Source organism: Ruditapes philippinarum, unplaced genomic scaffold, assembly GCF_026571515.1.
Source record: "Ruditapes philippinarum isolate M1 unplaced genomic scaffold, ASM2657151v2 ctg1110_1_1_1_1, whole genome shotgun sequence".
Classification (NCBI taxonomy): Eukaryota; Metazoa; Mollusca; class Bivalvia; order Venerida; family Veneridae; genus Ruditapes; species Ruditapes philippinarum.
The window spans coordinates 184,475-197,287 of NW_026853054.1; the positions used below are offsets into that span (position 1 = coordinate 184,475).

Below are 12,813 nucleotides of genomic sequence, written 5' to 3' on the forward strand. Positions count from 1 at the left end.
GGGTCAAAATTGGCCCCGCCCCAGGGGGTCATTGATTTTCCCTATATGCATATAGTAAAAACTTAAAAAAATCTTCTTTTAAAAGAACCAAAAGAGTTAGAGCTAAGATATTTAGCATGAAACATGTTCTAATAAGTGTCTACCAAGTTTGTTCAAATAAAAGCCCTGGGGTCAAAATTGACCCGCCCGGGGGGGTCATTGATTTTTCCCTATATATGCATATAGTAAAAACTTAAAAATCTTCTTTTAAAGAACTCAAAGAGCTATGGTTAAGATATTTAGCATCAAACATGTTCTAATAGGTGTCTACCAAGTTTGTTCAAATAAAAGCCCTGGGGTCAAAATTGGCCCCGCCCCGGGGTCATTGATTTTCCTTATATGTGTATAGCAAAAACTTAAAAAATCTTTTTTGAAAAAACCCAAATAGCTAGAGTTAAGATATTAAGCATGTAACATCTTTTAGTGAGTGTCTACAAAGTTTGTTCAAATAAAAGACCTGGGGTCAAAATTGGCCCTGCCCCGGGGTCATTGATTTTCCTTATATGTGTATAGCAAAAAACTTAAAATCTTCTTTTGAAAAAAACCCAAATAGCTAGAGTTTAGATATTAAGCTTGAAACATATTCTAGTAAGTGTCTACAAAGTTTTGTTCAAATAAAAACCCTGGGGTCATAACTGGCCCGGCCCCAGGCGTGTCATTGTTTTTAACTATATGTGTATATAGTAAAAAAAAAACTTTAAAAAAAATCTTCTTTTAAATAGCCCAATGAGCTAGAGCTTAGATGTTTAGCATGAAACATTTTCTTATGGGTGTCTACCAAGTTTGTGCAAATAAAAGCCCTTTGGTTAAATTGGCCCCTGCAATGTTTGGGGGGGGGGGTTTGGGGCGGCCTATATACAGGTGAGCGACCTCAGGGCCATCATGGCCCTCTTGTTATGTTTTCGCCGCAATATTTCCAGAGCATGTTTTAAATGTTTAATTTTTGATTGTATGTTTGCTGTTTGTTGTTTTGTTTTGTTGTTGTTGTTTGTTTTGTATTTTTATAGGGGAGGGGTGTACCTATAAAGGTGTACTATATCCATGGATTTGTTCCTACATTTTGTAGCCCACAGAAATAAATCAAGGCATAGAACTAAACAGATTATGTATTTGTTAGCGGAGATACAGAAGAATGTGTTTGCTCAATTCAAGTTGAAATACGTGCGTTTTCAAACGATTCCTGATCTAATCTGTCTCGTATGTTATATTTTTTTTCATCAAAATATAAACGATAAAATATTGATTTTGTATCTGAACATTATATGTTCTGTCTTGCAAACTTAATGCACATTTATTTACGTAAACAAAGGCAAATTTGATAAAAGGTTTGGTATGTTTTTTTTATCAGGGAAAAATCATTTCCTATTCTACATCTTTAAAACACAGGCAACCTTAAGAGGTGCTCATTAATATTCACCACATCAAAAGGCTTTTTTTGTATTTAATAGAGTGTACATGCGTGACTTCTGAAGGCCTTATGACATATTGTCAATTTGCATAAGAATTTTACATAATATATTAAAAACACTGCCGCCTATAATCATAAGAAATGTGTTGTTGTTTTGTTGTTGTTTTTTTTTCTGGTAAATTGACCATTGCATAAAATAAACTGCACAATGCAACACATTTTAGAGATTAATGTTTCGTTACGTTCGGGTCGGTTAAGATGAAAGCAAGCAGAAATTGAAACGCCGCTAAATATCATTAAATTTATCATTAAAAATAAACATGTATTAGTTGAATGTGAATAAACATGATAAATAAACCGCAAATATGCTTCAGGCTGATGTGTCTTACTAAATGTAAGTAAGACTGTACTAAGTGATGAAAAAAAATCTGGAAAGAAAGTGATAAAGTTTAGTGTGACTGAAGTAATATTATTTTCATCTGTGCTATTGCACCAGCATATTAACAAAACAAATTCATTACTACCAAAATAAATTGTCCAATGTATAATAAGTATCTATTTAAAAGTCGTGTTTCTAGATTATAGAAAAACATATCAAACATTAAAGTTGAGTTATGTAAAATGTACTTTAAAAAGCAACGTATAACAGGTTAATGAATACGACAGATTTAAATAGATACGAAGCAAAAGTTATAAAAAGTCGTGGTATTGAATGAATTAAATAGTTGTTCGTGTTAGGTTATATCTAAATGTGCTATATGATAAAGTTCATATAAAATGTAATGTTTTAAACCGCGTATAAAATGTTTCCATTGCTTTATTACATTAAACATAAATTATTTCAAATAACTTCACAGCAAATTTCAAATAATAATCTTTATTAACGTACACGATACTGATAATGGATTAGGTCTGAAAGCTGAACTTATAAAGGCCTTCTCTTTGTAGATCCAAAATACATCAAATACGGTATGACAGTATACGTCAATTGTTGGAAATATATATTTGATTTTATATACTGAATCGGAGTCAGGATTGTCTCTTACGACGAGTTGTAATGTAGTGCAAAAAATAATACCAAAAAAATGAACAGAAATGGTAAAGATTACAAAACCGAATCAATGTGTTGAATAGAAATGTATGTGTATAGAGAAATAAAATAATTTTAAACAGAAAGTAATAATATAGTTAAGGAGAAACTTTCAGAATTGCTGACATGAAAGAATTAAATCATTTGTCGATTAATTCGTAGAGTATGACGGTTTGGATAGGACAGTTGATATGGATATGCTCAGGAGCATCTCTTGCATCATCGAGTGTAGGTACGAACGGTTTCAAACAGTCTTCTATTAGCGCCATTGCTAAAATCTGGGTCTCCATCAAACAAAGTTTAGAGGGTTAGTGGCCAATTGGTAGATATAATGTTAAAAAGACATGTCCTACTGTCAACGTGGCGCTGGCACGCAAAGATACAGTGGTGTCTTTCCACTATGCCATAATGACGAAAGGAATATGGATAAATATTTTACTTTAATATATGCTGAATTATTGAACTGCATTCAGTGTGGAAGTTCTGTGTCTTCAAATCATGTTCTGAGGAAAAGAGCTGTTACCTCTCAAATGATATTTGAAAGAGGGCAGTAATCGTGAAATTAAAACTGAAACAGGAAGTGCGTTCTAATGTATCAGGGTAGATGACAGGACGGTGTTTTCTTAAAGAAATGTTCGTGTTCGAATAGACTAGATATCCGTAATATTGCGTAGATTGTATCTCGAAGTTTCACCTTCAGTAGGTAGAAGTAAATAATACAAGTAGTATTGATCTAAGTCACATTTCATTTTATGAAGTAAGATAGGCATATGGCTATATCTAGTAAGATATATTACTGCTGTACTAACAATGATAGCAAAGAACAAGGAGTTATACCGCTAAACGGTATACTACCAATTAAATGCATTATAACTTTAATTAAACCTTCCATATTAAACGAATTTCGAATGATACAAATTTTTATGTATGTGGTTACACTAAAAACGTAGAAAATAAACGACAAAGAAAACACAGTTAAAATCGTATTTCTAGAATAAAAGGGTTACAATCAAATAATGATTTAATAATGGAAGTAAATTCTCGATATAATAATTATGCAAATTTGAAAAACAGTGATACATAGGGTACAAGTTAACCTTTAGATACTGGTTAATGTGTTTCAATGATTCTGCAGCAATGTATATCACTTTTATGCTATTTATGTAGACGTAAAGTGCATAATAAGTGAAACTGTTGCATGCAGGCCAATGTATGTATATAGTCTTCACAGAAATCATACACCTATAAATATACATTGAGAAATGTAATGTGAGCGACTGTGTGTCCATTTTGTTTTTTAAATTATATTACAAAGAACGAGTTAAAGCTAACAGCAAGATATTCCTAAAATATGTCTAGAAAGCAAATCAAATTCTGAAAAGTTGCATTGGTTGTTAGACAATATTAAAAGCTGAACAAATACTATAAATGTATGTAATCTCTTCATAAAAGTTTGCACCTATGTAATGTATGTATGCATATAATTTAGACTTTTTCAAGCTGTAATTTATTAATAAATTCATGACTACTTTTTTGCTGAATCACAAACCAATTTCCGATTAGAAGTGCTTTGATCTTTTACCTCTCATATATGCGGTGAAACTGATCAAATGAAACACGGAAGTGATTCAAATTATTATATGCCTTTATAGATATAAGCAAAAAGTACTTTACAAGCAATTTAGCAGGCAATTAAGTCATAAATTTGGTTAATTAACACGTAATATGGACACATTTCTGATCGAATCATTTCTTTAATATCCCTTATAGGCCTGATGCTATTGGTTAACAAACTAGTATGTCTGATTACTAAAATAAAAAAAATCACTGCATGTTGACTCGATAGATCTATCTGGAAACAGAGCATACCATTTAAATGATCTTTTTCTTAATCACTATAAAATATTTCAGTTGAGATGGATTTAAAACATGTGTGTCTTTGTTTAACATTTCTTTTATTAGTCTTTAATGAAATTAACGTAAACCAAAGCATTGGAGTAAACGCTTATATGGACAGACACCCTATTTCATACTATGATAATTTTGCCTATGGTGGCAAGGACGGCTTTTCTTTTCCACTACATGATCCCGAGTTATTCAATAACCCTTCAGAGTCTGTAGAAGGACGTTACAGACACGCTGCTGTGGCAACCGATTCATTTGAATGCTCTAAAATAGGCACGTAAGTTGGCATAATAATATGTTTTAACATTAAAATAATAAAGCAGTTTAAGAATGTTTTAAATTAATGCTTTAAGTGATGCTCATGCTTGTGCTAAGTAGCGAGATATGTTTTTACACATCCATCATATTGACAAAGTTTGCAAACCGAGTGTTGAGTTTTTGGAATTAATACTATAAGACCACCAACAAAGGATTCAAGAGCAGTAAAAGGTGACCTTGGCATCTCAGTGTTTTAGTATTTGTTTGGTATTTTCGGTTCACTGATTCAAGTATCTTACGATTAAATTCTTTGCTTATTTAAGTCTTTGTATGGGGACGTAAGGAACTTTTGTTTGTTTAGATATCCCATAGTGCAAGTTTTATTTATTCTAGAAAACTTTTGCTTTTTATAGTTTATCACCGTTTTTTTCTGTAAAATGTGTGGTTTGTAACAAAGTCAAGTATTATCTTTGTTTATTTGTAAGCACAATAACTTTATATTCGAAAAATGAAAAACAGCAGACAAGGGAAATTAATTTCAATCGTCAAATAGTTTGGCACATGGGTATTTTTTCAGTCATATCATTTCTATGAATGTTTAAAGAAAACTCATTAATGGAGTTAGTACATAAATAAGTTCGTGTGTTGATCGCATAAAATTTAAAAGAACGTTAAAAAAATTGCAGTTTAAACTCGCTGTTTTTTAACATTTCTTAAGTAATCAAACTTTCAGAAATGTGTAAAACAATTCAAGCAATACAAGTTTCGACATGTTTCTTTCTATTGTTTTTTTTTTCAAGTCTGTTCATTTAAAAACATATATATATATATATATATATATATATATATATATATATATATATATATATATATATATATATATATATATATATATATATATATATATATATATATATATATATATATATATATATAGTATAATTATATTTACCATTAGGGACATAATGAGACGCCAGGGCGGAAGTGCCATTGACGCTGCCATTGCCGCCACGTTGTGTTCTGATGCGTTAAACCCTCAAAGCTGCGGAATCGGTGGTGGGCATTTCCTTACATATTATAACAGGTACATTCTACAAATGACATTCATGTTACTGTTACTGTTGTACATTCACATGTTAGGATTTTCATGAAAGTCATAAAAATGTAGATGATATCAACACATGTAAAGCAACACTCATCAATAAATATCAAATTATGTAATGAAACTTTAAGACTTAGCTTGTACCTTGACTTTTTAAAAATGTTTGCCTTGCAGAATTTTTGTTGGTTTTACATCGCATCAAGACTTTAAAGGTCATATGTCGACTTTCAAGTTTTACTGATTGATAAAGACCTCAAGTGCCCTTCTTTGCATCATTTCAACGCAAGCTGACATCTGAGTAGAAACACCGGTGATCCGTAAGCTAGTTACATTAAGGTCACAAAGTCCTTGGCGGGATTTGAACCCAAAGCTTTGTGAGCTTAAACATTTTAAGCTGGAGTTATTCCATAAAAATATAGTTCTGTCTTCTTGAACCAGAGCAAATGGCTATGTTTATTCGGTTATCGGAAGAGAACGGGCGCCCTTAGCTTCAACCGAGGACATGTTTACCGAGGACAAAAACACGTCATCACAGTTAGGTAAGTTACAAAAAAACAATTGGTACTCAAACAGTTCTTATTAATTATTAGTTGGTAAATAAAATTAGCTATTAAGTCGACATTAGAAGCTTAGAACATGTCATCAAGATTGAGGAAAATCTTAAAAGTATGGAAATTGCATGTTTGCAGCCTGTCATAAATCGATAAAACCCTACAGCGTGAATATTAATAATAAAATCCCGTCGGACCTTTTTTGCCCGTGTACCCTGCCATGTTTGATGTCCTGCGAGTCTCTTTGACGATATTCCTGTGTCGGGGATGCGTTTGTTGAATGCCGCCCTTCCTTGCTGATATTTTTCTTTTCATATCTTAATTGATATCATGATTTCAATATTCTCTTCGGTGCATAAGATGGTTCCTTTCAAGCTCTTAGCGGGAGATGTGCCTTGTGTATCCCTCGTTATCGATCTTAGATCTCAGATTTCTGTGAAACAACGATCGATCCAATCAATTTTGTACCAAACGATTTTATCGAATACAATAAGAAGTTTATATAAATTTATTAAAAACTGGAAACATTTAAAGCCGGCAAATCAGCGGAAAGAAGACAATGTTGCAGGGTAGGCATGTTTTCTTTATGTATAGATTTTAACTCTTTTTTTCTTCATCACATGAAAGGAGGCAAAGCTATTGCTGTCCCTGGAGAAATCCAAGGTTTTTATGAAGCGTGGAAAATAGGAGGTCGGCTGCCCTGGAAGCAGTTATTCTTACCAACTGTAAACTTATGTAGAAAAGGCATAACTGTAGTAAAAAGCGCTCCGTCGTGCTATTACTAATACAGAAAGATTTCTCGAACAGTTTCAGTCATTCAGGTATACCATAAATATAGAAAGTCTTATCCTTAAACTTCACTATAATGTTTTTTATTTTATTATTTATAATGATATACAAAAAATTTCATCATATTTTACAAATCTGTATACATTTACCGAAACGAAACACGTGTAAAGTGTTGCAGACTCGGTTTACCAAGCCTGCAACATTTTTAATTTTGCCGTATTGGGCATGCTTTAGGAATTCTGTTTTTCTCTATATTTGATTGGACCAGTTTATGGGCAGAAATTGTTATCATTTACTATTCATGTCCAAAAACGTCGACTTTAAGCAAGGTTGATTTAAAAAAGACATGCAGATGTGCTTATTTAACTATGAAAACGGAACATCACAAGTGACTTCCATGTCATTCCATACAATTATATGTAGTATGTTCGTAGTAAGGTCCAACAAGTGAGGTGATGCCGCATTGAAAGTTTGCCATAAATACCGACTAGGTTTAACAAGCTTAATGACACAATGTATGATACCAAACATTCTTATGACATAAAGCGGTCAAATAGTTACGATACGGAAATGAATGCTTTCAGAGATTTCCTAACGAATCCAGATACTGGAGAGATATATCAAGAGGGTGACACAATGTTCCGTCTACGACTTGCAAACACATTAGAGGTTATAGCAGAGGAAGGACCAAATGCATTTTATGGAGGAAGTCTTACCGACTCTATACTTGCTGAAATAGCTGACGCAGGTATGGTTCGCTTATTAAGCTAAGCATTTTTATGAACAGACCCAGTACAACCAAGTCTGCAATTGTCAACTATTTTTTATTGTTGCCCATGAAAAAATGTGATTTAGGTTTGTTACATTTTTGCTTGTCTTTTGGGGATAATTGGTTCCAATACTGTTAGCTTTGAGATTTGAATACGGCTATGGGCGTGAGTGATGTTGAATGATCCGTCATCTATCACAAACAACCACAATGTAACTGAGTGTGCAGTTTGCAACCATTTATGATAGTTTACATGTCCCTCGTTGATCTTTTTCCAGACTGTTTTATCATACTGGTAAGATTTTTTGTTCGTGTCTGGCCATGATATTCTTCGCTTAAAGGCGTTTAAATTATTGACAAATAAATCAATATTTTACACGTTTTAACCACAAGCAAGTGCATATAGAGTATTTAATAACATCTCTATAAAACTAAGGTATTGCTTTATATCTTGAAACTAAATAAAAGTATTTAATTTTGTTTCATATACATTGTACTTAGCATATCTTATTATTACACGAATCCATGATTATGAAAGCGACCTTTAAGATTTTTTAGCTTTATTTTTATAAGCTTGTCTATTAGATTTAATGAACATTTGACAAGACATAATAGGAGTGATAAGTTTAGTAATAACCCCGCCAATCATTGTTAAAGAGTAATGGTGGACAATTTACTTTTGAATGTGTACATTTTATGTAACACACCGTATTACCGGCGCCAGTGATGGCAGATCACTGCAGTGATGGCAGATAGCTGAAATTTACCGCTTGGTACAGTTAGGTTATGAATTTGGTTGGTATTTAGTTAAAACGAGATATTTTTAACAAAAAAACAGACATTTTCACGGATTTTTCCGAAGCTGTCACTTTTAACCTGCTCAAAATAGTCTAAAAACAGGAAAATGGGCCGTATTTGTGTAAAATAATAATACCAACCAAATTTATAACCTACCTGTACCGAGCGGTAGTTTCAGCTATCTGCCATCACTGCAGTGATCTGCCATCACTACCGCCGGTAATACGGTGTGTTACATAAAATGTACACATTCAAAAGTAAATTGTCCGCGTATGTCCGCGTATATGAAACTTATCTAAAATTACAATGAACATCTCGTCACCTTAGTATAAAAACTGAATAACTGCTATTAAATTAAGAAGCACTTATTACGTTATTGCACAAAGGTGACATCTGTCCTTTAACATCCATTTCCGATTTTTTGCTCGATGTACTTTTCAATGATCGTACTTATTTGTACCAATATGATGGTTTGTACAAGTCTTTAAAACTACTGTTTGCAATTTTACTAATAGTTTTATCTATATTTTTTGAAATGCTTTAGTGACTGCACTACCTGTAACTAACCATTTAGATTAAAAGAAACGGACATATTTAGGCGTATCGTGCGTTTTCGTGGAGGTAGATAATACTAGTATTTTAGGTGTTTTTGACTTTGCAGGTAGGTGTATACATACTTATCATTTTTTATTAACGACTTTTGTTTTCCGTTTTTTTATCATATTTCCATTTACTTTCAAATGTTAATAATGTTTTTCTGTTGTTTTCTTTTTTTCAAATTAAATGAATGCGTAAAATGCTTTTAAATATTTTTCAGGTTTTAAAGTCCGTGAAAAACGAGGGTTGTAGTCACACGGCTTTGCATTATTACACCATGTGATAGAAAAGGACAGTGTTGTACTTGAACATTTTAAAGATCATATAAATGTGTTTCTATATTGCAAATATACGGAAATTAAACTTGTTCACTATAATATGTGTAATTTCCGAAATAATTCTTATCAATTATGTACAGAGCTTAAGTTAAGGACGGACCTTCGTTACTCTTTCGACAATATAATGCAATGAGGAGACTTTATTGAATTTAGAAATTGTGGTTTCAAAAACACATATTGTATATTATGAAATGTGAACGAATCACCGTCCAGAATTCCTAGGAATACGTGAAATAATGATAATAATAGTGATATTTAGTAGTAACCTTTGGACACTAGTCACTCTGCTTTAATACATTTTAAGCTACTTTTGCGTCTAACCGATTACAGATTTTGAATATCTTATTCGTTGATTGTTGCAGATCTAATGATAGTTTCTGCAAACAAAGAAGCTGGGTAGACAAAACCTTATATGAAAAGTGTTGAGAGCCTTTTATGAAATTTCTTCCAAGCCTTTCCCCGAAAATTCACAATTAAATTTTATTTTATGGTGATAATAATCATCTCTTGCTGTCGTGAACTTCCCACGTCAAAGTGAAAATTTGCCACCGTACGCTATGTACATGATTCTAAATTTTGTAATCACTTTAAGTCTAAGCAGACGCATACATGGTTGCAAAGTCATGAAGTCATATAACGATAATGACAACAAATGACTACAAATCCGCGAAAGTTTGTCTCCGCGAAAATGCCGACGTTGTGAAAAACGCGAAATATTGTATCCGCGAAAATTTCTAGGAATACAGTAACGGTAATGCCTTTATGCATCCACCTTCGTAGAACAAAGATTGGATAGGTTTCAAATTGTGTGATATTCTCGTCTCAATTACTCGAATGTAGTCTACGATTGTGCTGACGTATACATACAGGTTGAATATATTTTAGCACTAAGATTTCTTCCGTTGCAATGGATGTTTCATTAACATTTTCTTAACTTGCAAAACTTATCGTGGAAAACGCAAATATGTTACTTAATATATTTATTTTACTTTATCCACCGGCTTGACACTGAATTATTGTTACCGCCGGGTTTGGCACCGGTGGGTCGATGTTTACTTGATTTTTACTGATTTCACGATTTTTACGTGTATCGGCTATTAACAGAATTGTCACATGTATCTGTTTTGTTCAGTTCATTAAAGTTGAAAAAGAAGGAGAAAAAATAGAATATGACTGCATACACTTCAATTTGTCGTCTGCTTTTAAAGCGCAATTACTTGGAGATTATTTTCCAAATTCCACACATATAACAGAAGCAACCCGGCCATTCAACATTGTTTTCATTTACTTGACGAGATGTTGACACACGACAACGCGAAGTGTTCCATGGATTCCATAGCTATGTCAGCAAGGTTACCGTAAGATAAACTCACCGCTACAACTCAAAAAAAACTTCTCACATTAAATACGGGTCGATGACAAATAACCTTAAAGATGTACAATCCGTGATAGGATTATTATTGTTTGATGCTCTGTATGCTGATTTTACGTCGTTTAACCTAGTACATCAATCCTCGCCATCATATACCAGTGTCGGCTGAAAGTAAACGTGATCTTAAAGCATAGAAATTGTTTGCGCATCATTTTTAACAGCGAAAAATTAATTTTGGATCTACCTCTGCTTTATATCCATATACTGATTCAGATTCTCTTGGTTACGGGTTATTTATAAGTAGTTGGATCCGATACAAGTAGAATATTTATTAATTACTTTTTAATTACCTTTTTTTGTCGTACTTACTTTGGAATTATGGGGTCCACTGTTTGCGTAATAAATGCATAATATTACACTAGGATAACTATGCGCAGTAGTTCATATTATAAATAAGCAATCAAAGATGATTCCAATACATCAACTCATGCCGAACATATTCCGGGGCAAACTAAACTGTTTCCTAATGTTCTTTCACGTTTACAGGTCAAACAGTTTTAACAGTTGGCTCCCCACATTCACATTGATGCAATACCAACAGAATTTCTAGACAACCTGATTTGACTTCCCTGAACAAAGCTCTTCCTAACAACAGCTCCATATCACATTCTTCTCAATTTAGCTATTGTAATGCCGTTAATCGGTTTACCCGTTTCCATAATACACATTACTCTCACAATCAAATGACTTTTTCAGCAAATCAAGATAAAGTTTCTTTCTTATGCTAAACGTAGCCCCTCCCGTCTTACCTCCACCATTATTTTCTTTACAGCTGTCGGTTTATATTCACATTAATATGGCTGTTGCCGAGATATGGCAAATTACCTAATATGTATACTTAAACTTGTTAAACCTCTTTGGCAAATAAATAAATTTACCTTTTTATCAATCACGTTGCCACTTTTCACTCAACAAATTTGTTACCTGTCTATTTTCTTATACATAGTACACAGGGGTAGAGCTTCCATGTCAAAACAGACGAAATTAAATATTTTGTAAACATGTACTGGAATTTTATGTATTGTTTGTAGTAACCACATCATTTTCATTTCAATTATTCCATTCATTTCAGGTAAGTAGACCTGTAATTCAGTTATGAATTAGTAAACGATTATGACAGCAGCTTCAACTGTCACATTTTAGTCAGGAAACCTGAAATTTAATCTCGTCATCTGACAGATACACATGAGTATATGAATGTTTTAGAAAAAAATCTCATTTGATTAGAAAAACTTGCAAAACAAAAAAGCACGTATCACTGAAAAGCAATTTCTTATATATTTAGAAAAAAAAGATTTTAGTAATAATGTTTCAATGTGATATAGTTATTATACAGTACACGAACAGGCTCTATCAAAATGAGTCTGCAACCTTTACTATTTTGTCGACTTGGGTCTTCTTAAGGAATTCCCTTTGCCTATAATTTTATATTTTATATTTTCAATAGTTGCCGAACGATTTCGTTGCAAAATATACTCCATTTAGTTTTTCATCAATCTTGTTTTAGATTTAACTAGTCAAGTAGGTATGCCTGTGAAAGCATTCGAAAGACCAATTTCCAAACACATTTATTATGTTCATATCAGATGAATAAACACATTTATCTTAAAGTGTTTGCATCTATTGAATATGCAAACAATATATATTGAAACACAAATACAGTCAGTACATAATATTCCATGTTATGGTCAAATCATTCATCTTACAGAATGGGTTACGTTTTTTTCCTGCATGTTC

At 32.6% G+C, this 12,813-nt stretch overlaps 1 long non-coding RNA gene across 1 annotated transcript; it reads left to right on the top strand.

Moving 5' to 3' along the window:
• Positions 1-6,241: 6,241 nt before the first annotated feature.
• Positions 6,242-10,185, top strand: LOC132732633 (uncharacterized). Its single transcript, XR_009626076.1, has 4 exons — positions 6,242-6,341; positions 6,981-7,174; positions 7,727-7,890; positions 9,527-10,185. It is a non-coding gene; the product is annotated as an uncharacterized LOC132732633 (long non-coding RNA).
• The last annotated feature ends 2,628 nt before the right edge of the window (positions 10,186-12,813 follow it).